The sequence below is a fragment of the Schistocerca serialis genome, chromosome 5 (genome assembly GCF_023864345.2).
Source record: "Schistocerca serialis cubense isolate TAMUIC-IGC-003099 chromosome 5, iqSchSeri2.2, whole genome shotgun sequence".
Taxonomy (NCBI): domain Eukaryota; kingdom Metazoa; phylum Arthropoda; class Insecta; order Orthoptera; family Acrididae; genus Schistocerca; species Schistocerca serialis.
Window position 1 is genome coordinate 276222765 of NC_064642.1, and position 17200 is coordinate 276239964.

At 44.1% G+C, this 17200-nt stretch overlaps 1 pseudogene; it reads left to right on the plus strand.

The window, feature by feature from the left end:
• Positions 1-12741: 12741 nt before the first annotated feature.
• LOC126482817 (5S ribosomal RNA) lies at positions 12742-12859 on the plus strand (annotated as a pseudogene).
• Positions 12860-17200: the final 4341 nt, after the last annotated feature.

Consider the following 17200-nt stretch of genomic DNA (forward strand, 5'->3'; position numbering starts at 1 on the left):
ACCCATCATGCACAGATCTTCCGAGAGCAAAGCAAAGCAATAATGTGACCCACATGTTCTTGTGAAATGCCGATTCTGCTTGCATTTTCTCTCTGAGTGATACGACGATCGTCCTGAATCAATCTGTCAAAATTTTGTTTGTGAAAGTCGGTGGTTGATGTCACAGGACGTCCAACTCTTTGTTTGTCACGCAGGTCAGATGTTCACGTCTTAATATCTATAAACTTACTCGCCCAACGGCGCACAGTACTCACATCAACACGATCATCATAAACTACTTTCAATCTCTGATGAATCTCCTTTGGGGTGACACCTTCTGCTGTCAAGAATTCAATGACTGCATGTTGATTAAATAGCACTTACCAACCGTCTGCGCAGGGTTTATACTTTAGACTGTAACAATACAACCGTTCTATGCTAAGGTTTCCCGCCAACTGGAGCTGTAGAGAAGAGGCTATGGAACAAACCAGTTACTGCCACATACCAACGCTGCCAACTGATGAAGAGCCACAAAGGTGGAGACATTACGTTTCAGTCGACCCTTGTAGTATAGTTCGTTATGAAATGCAAGTAGAAGATGGGAAAGCAACAACATTTTCCTGAAAGATATGTAGCACCCACAATGAGTTACACATGAAACACAATGACTATATTTCCTACAAAATAGATTGCAGTCAGGGAAGATAAGACAGAAATTAAAAAGATAAGAGTACAATAGGCATAGATGACGTTCCAGTGTATTCTTAACGCGTGCATACACAGTGTACAAATCCCGCTGTCAGACAAGTATGTCATTTAGATCAGGTATTTTTAAGAGCACTTGAGGCACATACGAACTGTGCCGTCACTGGAGGAAGGTAATGCTGAGAGTATTAAGAACTACAAGATAGTTTCACTACTGTCGGCGTTCTTAAATATAGCTGAATCAATCATAAAAAGACAGACCAATGAGTTATCTTCTTAAAGAAGCACAGTTTAATTTATGACGTGGAAGAAGTGTAATATAGGACATGAAAATGGAAATGAAGTCCCATGCTTCTTTACAGAGCTTAGGGGAACGATGCGGGAGACCCGCACCGCCTTACTAGGCAAGGTCCTAATGGAGGTGGTTTGCCGTTGCCTTCCTCCGACCGTAATGGGGATGAATGATGATGATGAAGACGACACAACAACACCCAGTCATCTCGAGGCAGCAAAAATCCCTGACCCGCCGGGAATCAAACCCGGGACCCCGTGCTCGGGAAGCGAGAACGCTACCGCGAGACCACGAGTGGCGGACAATATAAGACATACCAGTGTTCATAAAAGAGGCGCGACAGTATTACAGGCAAGTGCTTAGTCTTGTTCACGATTTCTGACGCTGTTGACCGTAAAACACTTTTAAAGTTACGAGAAGCACTAAATATGAGAGGAAACAAGTGATTCCGGTCTGACATGGAAAACAAGACGAAAATAGCAGAAGCTGTTCACACCTGAGAGTTTTTAATAAAGCAATTGTCAGACAAGAAACAAATACGAGTAACTGTCCTTCAGGTAGTTCAATGGAGCCCACTCTCTACACTGTAGTTGACTTTCGGGACAGTATAACACTTGGAGGAAAATTTCTCTTTGCTAATGACAGCAACATCATACATAACAGTTAATGAAAAAACCGTAGAAATCGTAATACAGAACGCAGATGAATCCCACATGGATATTTAAAATTGGGCACTATGTAATAAAATATCAATGCACGTAAGGAAAACAAAGAGTATGCACTTCTGGATAAAGTGGGAAAAAGAGCTTCTTCATTAAATGCATTGCATAACAAACCTATCAGATATGTAACGATCAAAAAATTCTTAGGGTTGACTGTTCATTGTCAATTCACAAGGAAAGAACACATGAGTGTACTGGCAAAAAGAATGTCATCACCATGGTACGGTCTTAAGTTTTTGTCATAAGCTTGTAGAATTCTATGTCTTATAGGAACATACTTTTAGTACGTACATTTATTATTAGGCATGGAGTTTGAGCCATAAGTGGGTCGTGTTCCCACCATCATATATATTTTACACCGTGTTTTTAGCGTTCTTCCACCTCACTAGGTTAGTTTAAATTGCTACTGTCACTGAGTCGCTGCTTTGCCTGACCGTGACCGGTGCTAGCAGCGCGTATCGATATATCCCCTCTCCTAGTATCTTCGCTCGACTGCCATTACTTCCCGGTCGCTGACTGTTGTAAGAGAGTTCGGGTCGCGACCTCTGGCGGCCAGTCAGTTGGAACGCGTCTGGAGTGCAGTCCGGACCTCCCGGTTGGGGAGTTGTAACGTGGCAATAGTGCAGTCGTGTGGAGCAGCAGTTCGGTCCGCATCGACACGGCTGGCCCGCCCATTGTCGCCACGCATCACTTGAGCTAATGACAGCAACATCATACATCACAGTTACTGACAAAACCATAGAAATCGTACGGTCTTGGTGGATCATCGGTCTGGTGTCCTACCGTACGACGTGTTTTGGCTCGCCGATCGTTCATGAGTCGGCTGTGTGTCTGCACCGACTCCAGATTGTCTTCGTCTGTACTTAGTTACTGTCACTGCAGGTCTCCGTGCAAGTGTTTCTCAGGTTGTGTGTGTATTTGCCGTTGTTTCCAATGATGATGGTTTTAGATGTTATCGGCACTCTGCAGCGAGTCTGTCGGTTGGTGGGGACCAGGGAAAATACCTCCGCGCGGTGCAGTGGCTGGGTCCGCTGGCGGTCCCTGCACAGTGTCGGAGCGTGTGTGGAGCTGTCCGATCGCTACGAGGTACGTGGATCAACGACCCACGACGTCGAAGTTGAGTAGTGGTTTCAACTACCCAAGCCACGTCCATACATGCTGTGTGGTTCGTTTCGGTGGTTCGCTTTTGGGGAGGTGTTCCTGTGAGCAACACCGCGAGCTTCTATTGCTGAAATTTAGCCGCCATGCGGTGCAATTAACTATGTTGGCTGACTACAATTCAAGTGCACCACCGGAATTTTCTGCCTTGTGGTCGTTAGTGTTTTGGTTACCTGCCCTGGCCACTGACCTAAATTCAGGCGGTGTTCCTTTTGGGTGAAGTTAACTATATAACTGCATTTCAGATTCAAGTGTACTAGCGGAAATTTCCGCGTTGTGGCCGTTAGTGTTTCGGTTACTTGCCCTGGCCACTAACTTCGTTTCAGGCATCGTCCTTTCCTCACCACTTGTCGCTGTCCAACATGGTGTATAGTTTTGACAACTAATACATATTTTATTGTGGATAATCACGTTCATAAATTTTGGTGTTCGAGTTCTCATCTACCGATTCGCGGCAAGCAAGTCGTTTTGTCGGTCGGTCCTTGGCTATCCACTGGTTGGGTTCCGATGCGTGAAGTGTAGTTGGGCTCACACCTGTCTCACTTAAGTGAGCGAGGGCAGACCGACCTCACTGGGGGCTTCTGAGTGCCGTTTTCTTTATTGACCTTCTCAACGGTGTTTGTCTGTTTATAATCTATCATAGCCACTGATTTAAAGAAATTTTTGTTTTTACATCTACATTTATACTCCGCAAGCCACCCAACGGTGTGTCACGGAGGGCATCCAGAAACGCACCCTTTAATGGATTTTATGTATTTTTGAATTTTGGAAAATCAATTGTGGGCCTTCCGCCACATTAAATATTTATTCTAAAAAAAAAAAAAAAAAAAGAAAAAAGAAAACTGCGGCCTTCTGCCTTTGAAAGGTTAGGGTGAATAATTTTAAAAATCTTGAAAATTTCACTGTGGGCCTCCAGCTGTTTGTATTACAATTTGTTTATGTTTGTCTGTTCACCCTTTCCTTGAGGCTCTCAGCGTCGCTGTGTATATATATATGTGTGTGTTAAAATATTTTATTTGCAATTTTAACTGGATGTTTTTACCACTTGAGTATTATCTTGTTGCTTTAAGATTACTTGTTTGGAGGCCTTCAGCCGTGAAATAATTGCCTTTCGAAACATGTTGTTCTAAAGGTTCGGCTGTGGGCCGTTTTGGTTTAAAGGTGTTAGTAATTAAAATAAATTACAATTTTGAGTGAACCTGTCCGACACCTTATTTGGTCCTTTCCACAATCACCTGCTCTACCCAGGGGTTTAGTGGGCGTTTCAGGGTTGTTTTGTGGGAATTAAAGGCACATACCATTGACAAAAATTTGAATCTCCAGACAAGAGCTAATTAAAAGCTGACCTTTTAATAAAACTGTGTATCCTTTCCGAAAGTTGGTACACTTACCAAACTCTTGCGCATCCGAGGAATAACACAATTAAGATAGTCTCTAATACCGCTAAACTTAACAGTGGAACAAAAAACACTTCGAACTTACATTTAAGAAGGAACAAAAAATAAAAAAACTCAGAGCAGCATTTACTGTCAGGGAGCAAAGGTGACCAACGAATTGAGTAAAAAGGTGAAAAAGATTACTAAGACACATCTATTTGAAAATCGCCTAAAATATACTTAATAAGTAATACATGTAATACAATTAAAGATTACCTACTTGGTGCCAGTAGCGAGAAAAGGCAACTAGGGTCTAAGATCTACAAATGGTTCAAATGGCTCTGAGCACTATGGGACTTAACATCTGAGGTCATCAGTCCCATAGAACTTAGAACTACTTAAACCTAACTAACCTAAGGACATCGCACTCATCCATGCCCGAGGCAGTGTTCGAACCTCCGATCGGAGGGCCACGCGGTTCCAGACTGTAGCGCCTAGAACAGCTCGGCCACACAGGCCGGCTAAGATCTAAAGTGCATGATGTTAATGTCTTTCTCCTGAGCGCAACATATCACTCATTATGGAGGGGCGTTGACTCTATTAACCAGACACACTAATTGGAAAAGAGGATGTGCACGAAGTATAACAGCGTGTTTATGGTGCTGGAGTCAGTTTTATAGAGAGACTACAGGCATGTAAACGGGCGTAGCACCAGGATCTTGGTCTGGGAGTCACCATTAGTTGTGCAGTCTGGAGTGATTATGCTAAGTTTTTCTTATTGATAACAAGTTATCAGGTGCAAAATGTATATGGACAAAGGAAAATGTGCAAAGGGAATGCAGTGCAGTTGTTAAGTCACTGAACTCTTATTTGGATGAATAGAATTTGTTCCAACTGGCAAACCTGAATTACCATTACCGAGGTTTTTGTAAACCGTTTCATGAAAATTCAGGTTAGTTCCTTCAGCAAATCCGCCGTGGTTAGCCTCTCCAACCCTGGCAGAAAAATATCCTCATATATCCTACTCGCTGAGTACCTGGACTTGCTCAGATATGTATTTATTCCAATTCTGTCAGCCGGTCTCCTCTTTACCCCTCTCTTTGCCAATCTCCTCGCCCTGTTCTCTGTACATCCCCTTCATCTCCTCTCTCTGTCCATTTCCTCCAACCCCAACTCTCTGTCTGCTACTACTCCTCCTCCTCACTCTGTCCACCTGCTACTCGCCCCCTCCCCCCCCCCCTCTCTCTCTCTCTCCTTCTGCTTCAACACTCTCCCTGTCCCTCTTTCCGTCCCCACTCAGTTTGTTTCGTTCTCTACCGTTAACTTGTCCGTTTACCTCTCCACTCTCTCTGTCCAACTCCTCGCTCCCCATTCACGTTCATGTCTTTCATCCCCCTTTCCATCCCTTCCTCCCCCTTCCTTTACGAAGTTATCAGCCCCGTCCCCACAGGAAGCTGTTGAGTCGTACTCCACAGTGCTTCCTTCCAAATGATGAGTAGGGTATGTACCAAGTTACGTTTACATCGGTACAGGGGTTTAGGAGGAGCGGTTTACATGCGGCTTTAAAAAAAGTACATGCATGCCACATATATTTCACATAATTTCAACAAATGTCACACACTCATATCTGTAAACATATTTAATCATTATCGGTTACTGATTTGGCCCTGCAGTTTCTTTTTCGCGCAGATTGATCCCTATGACGTCGTATCTCCTGAGTTATTTGTCGTACAATGAAATAATTTTGTAGGCACATCCGCTGGTATATCTGGAACTGTTTGCGAAAGGCGTTGTGAATAGAGGCAGTAGTAAAGAAGCAATACATTAAAACTTCATGCATAATACGTCAACTTTTCACATATCACGGAGTGAATAACGTGAAATCTCACGAACTATGTATTGTACAATGATGCATTTTGCAGGTCCATTTAGTGATATATGTGAATGCTGTCTGCAAAATGTGGCACGAAGAAAATTACTAATAAAGAAGCAGTAAATTTAAATTTCATGCAACGTTGCAGTTTTTCACAAATCACAGTATTTACAGCAACACATCTCCTGAATTATGTGTCCTACAGCAGTACTTCCAGCGACATGTATGGATACTGGCTGCGATATTTTTTGCGAATATACTCAGGAGTAGAGAAGTAATAAATTTAAGCGTCAGGTATGATGTGACAGCTCTACTGTAGGAAGAGTGAAAGTATAATAATGGGCAAACTTAACTCCTTTCACCATTTTATGGGGTACGTCAGTGAGAAGAAGTGTCGTAATGGCCTCAAATAACCTGTAAAGCTTGTTAAAAGTCACTAACTGCTATCGTTCTCAAATACTGGATGAATAAATTGTACGAATTCGTGTTGCGAGCTGCCCTTTATTTTCACTCCCATCCCCTCACCTTTCATCGGTACACTGAAGAGCCAAAGAAGCTGGTGGATCTGCCTAATATCGTGAAGGGACACCGCGAGCACACAGAAGTGCCGCGACACGACGTGGCCTGGACTCGACTAATGTTTGAAGTAGTGCTGGACAGAACTGACACCTTGAATCCGGCAGGGCAGTCCATAAATCCGTAAGAGGACGAGGGGGTTGGAGACCTCTTCTGAACAGCACATTGCAAGGCATCCAAGATATGCACAATAATGTTCATGTCTCAGAGATTGCTGACCAGGGGAAGTGTTTAAACTCAGAAAAGTGTTCCTGGAGCTACCTTGTTGCAGTTCTGGACGTGTGGGGTGCCACATTTTCCTGCGGGAAGTACCCAAGTCCGTCGGGATGCTCAAGGGACATGAATGGATGCAGGTGATCTGACAGGTTGCTTATGTACGTGTCACTTGTCAGAGTCGTATCTAGACGTATCAGGGGTGCCATATTACTCGCACTGCACACACCTCACACCATTCCGAGCCTCCACCAGCTTTAACAATCCCCTGTTGACACGCAGAGTCAGTGGATTCATGATGTTGTCTCCATACCCGTACACGTCCATCCGCCGGATAAAATTTGATACGAGACTCGTCCGACCAGGAAATATGTTTACAGTCATCAACAGTCTAATGTCGGAGTTGACTGGTCCAGGCGAGGCGTAAATCTTTGTGTCGTGCGGTCATCAAGCGTACTCGAGTGGGCCGCCGGCTCCGAAAGCCCTCATAGATGATGTTTCGTTGAATGGTTTGCACAGTGACACTTGTTGATGATCCAGCATTGAAATCAGAAGCACTTCGAGGAATAGATGCACTTCTGTCACGTTGAACGATTCTCTCCTGTCGTCGTTGGTCCTGTTCTAGCAGGATCGTTTTTCAGCCGCTGCGATGTCACAGATCTGATGTTTTTCCGGATTCCTGATATTCACGGTACACCCGTGAAATGGTCGTACTGGAAAATGCTCCCTTCGCCGTTACCTCGGAGATACTGTGTCCCATCCGTCATTGGTCCCGTTCTAGCAGGATCGTTTTTCAGCCACAGTGATGTCGGAGATCTGATGTTTTACCGCATTCCTGATATTCACGGTACACCCGTGAAATGGTCGTACTGGAAAATCCTCCCTTCATCGTTACCTCGGAGATACTGTGTCCCATCCCTCGTGCGCGGACTATAGCACTTCACTTAAATCTTGGTAACTTGCCATTGTAGCAGCAGTAACCGATGTAACATCTGCTTCAGACACTTGTTGTCTTACATAGGCGTTTCCGACTGCAGCGCCATATTTTACCTTTTTACATATCTCTGTACCTGAATACGCATGCCTATACCAGTTTCTTTGGCGCTTCAGTTTATATGCTTCTTTCCACAATAGCGATTCCATCCATACGGTAAATGCGGTAAATGATATATGCACTAAGTTCGGCGAAAATCGGTTCAGTGGTCTAGAAGGAGACTTGGAACGCACATACATACACATAGCCTTAGTTGACAAGTGTCGTATCTCCAAATATGATGCCTGACCTCCGTTTTCCACGACGTAGTTCATTAACATGGCCCAACGCAACAAGTAGTTGGAAGTCCCCCACAGAAATACTGAGGCATACTGCCTCTACAGCTATCCGTAATTGCGAAAGCGTTGCAGGACTTTGGTTCGAACTGACCTCTCGTTTACGTCCCATAAATGATCTCATGCCGGGCGATCTGGGTCCCCATATCAGTTTCTCCAGTTGTCCAGAGAGTTCTTCAAACCAACCGAGAACAATTGTGGCCCGGTGAGATGGTGCATCGTCATCCATAAAAATTCCGTTGTTGTCTGGGAACATGAAGTCCATGAATGCCTATAAATGGTCTTCAATAGCCTAACATAACCATTTCCAGTTACTGATCGATTCAGTTGGGTCAGGGGACGTAGTCCATTCCACGTAACACAGCCCACACCACAATGTACGCACCACAAGTTTGGCAGTGCTTTGTTGACAATCCGAGTGCACAGTTTGATACGGTCTGCGCCACACTAAACCCTACCATCAGCTCTTTCAAACAGAAATCTGGACTCATCTGAGCAGTATTCTAGGGTCCAACCGATACTGTCACAAGCCTAGGAAAGGCACTGCAGGCGATGTCGTGCTGCTAGCAAAGGTACTAGCGTCGGTCGTCTGTTGCCATAGCCAACCAAATTTCGCCGCGTTGTCCAAAAATTTATTACTGGGATTATTCCACGCAGTGTTGCTTGTCGGTTAGCCATGACAACTACACACAAACTTCGCTGCTCTCGGACATTAAGTGAGGACTTTCGGCTACTGTGTAGCTAATGACTGAAATTTGGAATTCTCGGCACTCTTTTCACACTGATGATCCCAGAATGCTTACTTCCTCAATGATTTCCCAAAAGGAAAGTCCCATGCGTTGTGGCTTCATCTGGAAGCCTATCTAATGTATGACGTGATTTATTCAACCGATATGAAGGAAATTCAACATAAGAATGTAATATCTGTAACATTATACAGCATTTTGTGGAGTCTGATAATATATTGTGACAAATATTGTAAATACTTTCCCGTAAGGAATACTCTGTTTCAATACGTTCCATGAAAGCATGGAACTTCAAGTGTAATATATATACACATGAGACATGTTGCTTGCCCCTGTTTGTTCTCTATCTTTCTCTTGCTCTGTCTCCATGTGGATCGATGAATGTAGCTATCTGTACGTGCGTTAAGGTTACAATACATTGTTAATCGAAAGTATTTTATTTTCCTTTCAAAAATACCTCTCCCTCCGTGTGAAATGTATTTAAAGATAATAATAAAACTGCTGTCGATTTCCCACCTGGCTTCGACTGTTTCGGTGGCGCTGAGTCCGTCATTACGTGTATCAAAAAATATTTCACTCTTTGTGAGCTTCACTCGTAAAGGAAAACAGTTCTAAGTGCTTTTATGAATTTTCACATTCAATTTTCAATTTTAAAGTTAATTAATATTTTGATTAAAAAAGTTATTCAGAGATTTAACACCGCAAAGCTTAGTTAATTCAACAAATTAAATGTTAATTCTAATGAGATAAAGTTAAAGATATTCTTAACAATTGTCTTAAAATACGCAGGTGTTTGTACCATTCTGTCTTTCCGTGTAACATTAGATTAATTTGCTGGGAAAAGAAAGCATTTCACGCTCTATATTATCACTGGGTTAGTTGCAAGTTACGTTACCTTGTCATTCATTGAAAGAGAGCGTGACGTTTCCATTAATAACAAGTAACGTTTTGCTTGGCTATTGACATTAAGTCACGTTACGTACATTTAAGATGCATTTACTCGCGTAAAATGTACGTGGCGTTCCCAGAAAGAATATTCATTATTTAAACTGCTACGATACGTTATCATCGCTGTAGGTTGCGACTAACTCCAGCGCGCGTATTTCAAACTACACGTAGCAATCCGCACTGACTTCTACAGAATAACTAAACTACTTCAACACCACAACAATTGTGCAGAAAGGAGGTAATGGCACAGCGTCTAGCTCCAACTAACATTCCGCGTTCAAAGTCTGTGAAGTCCCAACGTGCTGGCGGCCGCTGTGGTCGAGCGGTTCTAGGCGCTCAAGTCCGGAACCGCGCTGCTGCTACGGCCGCAGGTTCGAATCCTGCCTCGGGAATGGATGTGTGTGATGTCCTTAGGTTGGTTATGTTTAAGTAGTTCTAAGTCTAGGGGACTGATGACGTCAGATATTAAGTCCCATAGTGTTTAGAGCCATTTAAACTATTTGAATCCCATAGTGCGGCTACAGTCACGTCGAAAACCTTTTCACATCAACCGCTTAAGTACAAATGATTACTCGGCCAATGCACTGCCCTCTTATACCTTCTGTACGCGGTACTACTGCCAACTAATTATCCCATGACTTTTGTCACCTCAATATATACATACGTACATTATTTTTTTAAGATTTGTATGGATTTCTGTCGATATTTGAGCAAGTAGTTTTCATTATTATAAAGAAAAATCATGTGTGTATCCTTGTTAAATGTACCTGTATAAATAAGTACATAAAAGGTATGTTAAATATGTGGTATTTCCAGTACTGAATGTCGTGGGCAAAAGACCTAATAGACTAAAGAAATAGAGCCTTGCTGCCACAATATCGAGAAGTACCAATGCTTGTCTGACCACTTGTAGTTCGGAGGAACCTGCCTGACTAACATCATTGAAACAGTGGAAATTGTATCTGAGGGTTGTTTACAGCTATAAAAGAGAGTTTCACAGCATGTGAGCATTTTTATCCAGAGAACCTCCCCAGGGGAGTAGTTTTTTTTCGGAATTTGAATACCAGCCGGGAAGCAGTTCTCGGGAAAGGTCGGACGAGTGCTCCCGCTGCAGGTCTCGCTCCTCGGCACGACGGTTCGCTGGCGGGTCGGGCAGAGCCGGCAATCTGTGCGGGGGGCGGCCAGCGGTAATTCAGCGCCCGCCGCGTGATAAGCGGTCCGCGCCGCCGCAGAGCCGCCCTCCGCCCCCCACCGGCCTCACCACCGTCCCCGCCGCTTAATTTCTCCAGGGGCTCAGCTGTTGCGGATCCTCGTTACTCCCGTGTCGGCACCGTAGGCGGAGCAGACCTCCATTGCCATCAACGCCGCAGCACGTCCGCACTTACTTCCGTGCACGCGTTATGCGCACGCTCTCAAACACACACACACACACAGAGAGAGAGAGAGAGAGAGAGAGAGAGAGGGAGACTCTCACAGGATGCAAAGTCTGAAACACACTGAGATCACTTATTGGATTCCTTACAAAATACGTGAGAGAGGTTACTAGGCCCCAACGTTTCGTTCGTGTACACTCATCCTGGCTGCCCTAAAACAGTACAAACTGCTTATATGCGCTCAGTTACTGGTCATGATACTGCAACAATCGCTGTTGGAACGAGCGCTAAAATTCTTATTCGATTACTAGTTTCAAGTGATTGACGCGCCTTCTTCAGCCCAATAAAATTTGTTGATATATTGAGTATCAGCCACCAGGCGTTACACATCATGATAATCGGTTGAGCTGAATCGCTGATGTTGTCATGCACACAACCATGTAAATTATAGGTACATGAGAATCTACTTTAGTATGTACATCATAATAAAAGCGATGCGCCTCAATAGATTACGACGATTTGTAATGCCTGGTGGCCTTTACACACTGAATTGAGGGACGATTTTTATTGACCTGAGACAGCCTGTCACTAAGCTGTACCTAGTAATCAATATAGGAACTGTAGCGATCTTCACCTAGGATTGATGTACATACATTCTAGCATAACAGATCGCCTGTATTTCTATTTGACAATGTCATGTAATGACAAAATAGAAAATACGGTACCGGAGAACCAAGCAGCACCACACAAGGATTATGTTCTGTGGTACTAGCATATATGTGCTTACAGAACAATTGTGTTGTTAGTGATTCATTTTTCTCAGTCATCGGCGATCAAATGGCGCCCAAGAGGCCTGCCTGTGCACCCTCTTTTTTGACTGCGAAGGCAATAACTGTGCTCAGTTTTAACATTCAATAAAACTGTCATGATCGTAATAGATGTCTAATTTGGTTGGCAACCGGTTCGGTCTACATTTTAGTTTATCTTCAGGCCGTAGGGGCCATGATGGCGGCTGGTGTCGAAGAACAAGCCTAGTACGTAAGAAGATTGACGTCCATGTAGTTAAGGGCCTTGCTCCGTTCTCATCCACCAGCCGCCATTATGGTGCCTACGACCTGATGATGGTCTACATCCTTGACCAAAATCGGTTGTCATCAAGGTGCCTACCACCATTCTACTATACATTCTTGACCGAAACCGGTTGCCAAGCAAGATATACATCAACTTCTCATAGTGGGGCATCACAGGCAGGTAGAATTTTATAAAAACGTCATAAGCACTGCTGACTGAAGAAATACTTTAATTCACGACTGCGATTTCGGCCTTTGGCCTATACTGAAAATGTTCAAACAATACAACTATAAAGCACAGTGTATATACAGACCACTGCTCAAATTTGTCGGGTAGACACCAGTACAGTAGAAAAAATTGTGAAAATATTACATCACTAGTCCAACGGCCTTGCCGCAGTGGTAACACCGGTTCCCATCAGATCACCGAAGCTAAGTGCTGTCGAGCTGGGCTAGCACTTAGATGGGTGACCATCTGGTCTGTCCAGCGCTGTTGGCCAGCAGGGTGCATTCAGCCCTTGTGAGACAAACTGAGGAGCTACTTGACTGAGAAGTAGCGGCTCCGGTCACGAAAAAGTGAAAACGGCTGGAAGAGCGGTGTGCTGACCACATACCCCTCCAATATCCGCAGCCAGTGATGCCTGTGGACTAAGGATGACACGGCGGCCGATCGGTACCGTTTGGCCTTCATGGCCTATTCGGACGGACTTATATCACTTAGATTTTGCTTCAGCACATGTCGCACTTTAAAATCCTACGATATGTATCATGTCATAGTCAAAAGTAAGCCTTTTCACCGTATAAATACACCACTGTCGGACGTGTATGAAGCTCTGCGCAAGGCGAAATGATGTAAATTACTGGAAATGTAGCTAATGTTTACATGCTTCACATAAATCACTACAAATAAATACTCAACACCCTCTTTATATGTAAACAAAGGCCGTCGGTGCGAAAATAGATCCACAAGTCAAGTTATTTGTGTACTAATCACAGATAGTACATTCCAGCGATAACGATTGTAAGCTTCATATCGTAACATCTTTTTACATCTGTTGACAACATTCAGCTTCCTAGGTGATGATAAAGTAGTATGATGTAAGGGAACAGGATAGCAAAATTTGTTTATAACAGAGTAAATAAATATGTCATCTGTTCCAAAATTCTCACACTAACTTGGGCACTCGTACAGGACATGGCAACAAAACTCTGACATGTTACTTTGTTTTGGTATGCACTGCGACTAGTGAAAAAACATAGAAGGCGCAAAACGTTCGCCAGTACACTGCAAGACTTTTATACATCTATTTACCATTAATTCAGCTGAATACATTGGAGAAGGGATGTAACTAGGCAGTGAACGGGAAATTAGGGCTACTGCACTTGTGTTACAAAGTAAATAAATTCAAGTATTTTGCCTAAACGTCAGGGTCACTTACATACACACGTGGTCAATATCTGAAAAATTGAAATAAAATACTCTGCTACGTGTTACTTGAACTATTTAGATTTATTAATTACGTAGTCTTTCCGCCTACTGTGCAATTTTTTCATCGAAGAATCAATTATGGAAATAAAAGAAAGTTTCAGAAATGGAATTAAAATTCAAGGTTAAAGGATATCAAAGATACGATTCCTGAGTGAAAGTGAAGAAGAATAAAATGATCTGCTAAATGCAATGAACAGCCTAACGAGTATAGAATATGGATCGAGAGGTAATCGAAGAAAGATGGAAATAATGAGAAGTAGCAGAAATGAGAACAGCGAGAAACTTCACACCAGGATTGAAGGTCACGAAGTGGATGCAGTATATGACTTTTGCTACCTAGGTAGAAGAAAAACCAGTGACCAGCGGAACAAGGAGGACATCAAAAGTAGACCAGCACTGCCAAAAGAGACCTTCCTTGCCACGAGAAGTTTACTGTCATCAGACATAGACCTTAATTTGCGGAATAAATTTCTGAGAATGTACGTTTGGAGGACAGCATTGTACGTTAGTGAATCATGGTCTGTGGTAAAACTGGAACAGAAGAGAGTCGAAGCATTTGAGATGTGGTGCTACAGGCGATTGTTGAAAATTAGGTGGACTGATAAGGTAAGGAATAAAGTGGTTATGCGCAGAATCTGAGAGGAAAGGAATAAGTGGAAAACACTGGTAAGCAGAAGGGACAGGATGATATGACACCTGTTAAGATATCATGGAATGACTTCTATGGTACTAGACGGAGCTGTAGAGGGCAAAAACAGTAGAGCAAGACAGAGCGTGGAATACATCCAGCACTCAGGTCGCAAGTGCTACTGTGAGAAGAACGGGTAGGCACAGGAGAGGAAATCGTAGCGAACCGCATCAAACTAGTCAGAAGACCGATGATCCAAAAAAAAAATAAAAAATAAAAAAAATACGGAGCCGACTATTCACTTACAAACTACTCCGTACGTGGAAAACTTACATGAACCACCATAAACTTTGTTGTTGTTATGGTCCAAGTTCGAAGACCGATTTAAAGCGGCTCTCCATCCTTGTCTGTAATGTGCAAGCCTCTTCGTCTGTACTTAAGTATCTCTACTTAACTACTGCAAGCTGCATAAAATTCGGCTTACATACTGTATTCATGCTTAGGTCTCCCTATACAACTTTTTCCTCCACACTTTCCTCCATTACCAAGCTGACGCTCTCGGGGGCGCAGAATTCGTTTACTGTGTACGGACTTGGTGATCCTGGGGTTCCTGAGCTGGGAACTAGTTAGCGCCGCCAGTCCTGTCACCGCACGCTCTGGGCATACTTCAGTGACCACTCTGGAGCACGACGGTGGAACCTTGTGTGCCACATGGAACGAAGATCTTGTCTTCACCACCCGGATCTCAATCCTGGAAGAGAGGATACTGCGGAGACATGGCTTAGCCATACTCTGGGGGATGTTTCCAGAATAAGATTTTCGCTCTGCAGCGGAATGTGCGCTGATACGAAACTCTCTGGCAGGTTAAAACTGTGTGCCGAACCGAGACTGGAAATTGGGACCTCGCCTTTCATGGGCAAGTGACTACCATCCGAGTTTTGCAAGGTTCACAGGTGAGCTTCAGTGAAGTTTGGAAGGTAGAAGACGAGGTACTGGGAGAAGTAGAGCTGCGCGGAGGGGGCGTGAGTCGTGATTGGGTAGCTCAGATGGTAAGCCATTTGCCCGCGAAATGCAAAGGTCCCGAGTTCGAGTCTCGGTCCGGCACACAGTTTTAATCACCCAGGAAGTTTCAGTACCAGCGTTTGTCACTGAACGTGTGTTGCTGCAATTTTCGAAGCCCATGCCTCCCCACAGAGCATCAGAAAATGCCTTGGTAGCCAATGTTCGGAGATCCCTGTCCCTCCAACGGTTTAGTCTAGTCCACCGTTGAGCGCTTCCACAATCTCTCCTAAAGTTGTGGCTCCGAAGCCTCCCCAGGCACAAAAAATCAAAGGCCAAGCATCAACCATGGAAAACGATGCAAGCATCGTGTTGATAGCAATGTCACTGTCTTTTGGATCTCACACGATTCATTTTCAGAGCCAATGGACACTGATGTCGGCCTGGGGCACTCATCTCCCCCCAACAGTGAGTCTCCACCCATTGTTGGCTCCCCTCCCCAGCAGCAATACAGGGTGAGAATCATTTATCACCTTGCGATAGATAACTCTCATACTACAGTGGAACATTTGAGGGTTCAGAATACACGAAGAGGAATTAAAATTCCTAGCTCAGGAATGCCTCCAGACCTCATTTTAAATCGTATGGGGCTATACCTTCTGGGTATGACCTCACTCGAGAAATGGCCGAGGGAGGAGTCACTATATTTATTTATAATGCACACTATCCCTCTGCTTTCCCTCTGTCTACCTGTCTGCGAGAGGCTGCAGTTGAATTTCATGAGTGTAAAAGGATCACTGTTTGTTCACTATATTATCTCTGCAATATGCGATAGACTCTGAGGCTCTCACAGATCCTATAGAACAACTCCCCCTACCATTTCTCCTGCTGGAAGACTTCAGTGCCTGACCTCAGCTTGTCTTCAGATTCAGGATTTGGAGGGCCTCATAACGTCTCACGAGCTGTGTATTCTTAACACAGCCAATCTCACGCAATTATTTCTGTACCATTATTTGGTAATCCTCAGAAATTGACCTTTATTTCTGCTCTTCAGGCATCATGGAATCTGTTCAGTGGGAAGTTACGGATGACCTTCATTCCGCTTACCACATCCCACTACGGATTCACCTGCTGGATTAAGCTCTGCTGGAAAGGACACAGTCACAATGGATGATCTGCGGAGTTATGTAGACGCTGTTCTGCCCCAACAGTGCCCAGGAGTGGGTGGACCAAATTACAACAGTGATCCACCACGCCACTAATGTTTCCATGCGGAAGTCGTCAGGTTATCTTTGGAGGCCATCTATTCCTTCGTTGGCTGATGAGTGCCATTCAGTAATCTGTGCCAGGCATATGGCCTTGCGACGGTTGAAGTGATGCCCAATGGCGGGCAATATTACAGTCTTCAAATTGGCGAGGCCACGGGTCGACAAATCATGAAGGAGAGCAAGAAAGGATCGTGGCAAGCGTTCTTGAACTCTATCAACCGTTGCACTTGTTCTACAACAGCATGGGAGGCTACCAGGAAGATTTCTGGTTCAAATGGCTCTAAGCACGTAGACTTAGAACTACTTCAACCTAACCAATCTAAGGACATTACACACATCCATGCCCAAGGCAGGATTCGAACCTAAGACCGTAGCAGCCACGTGGTTCCGATCTGAAGCACGTAGAACCGCTTGGCCACAGCGGCCGGCTGAAATTTTATGGTGAAGGTTGCCTAC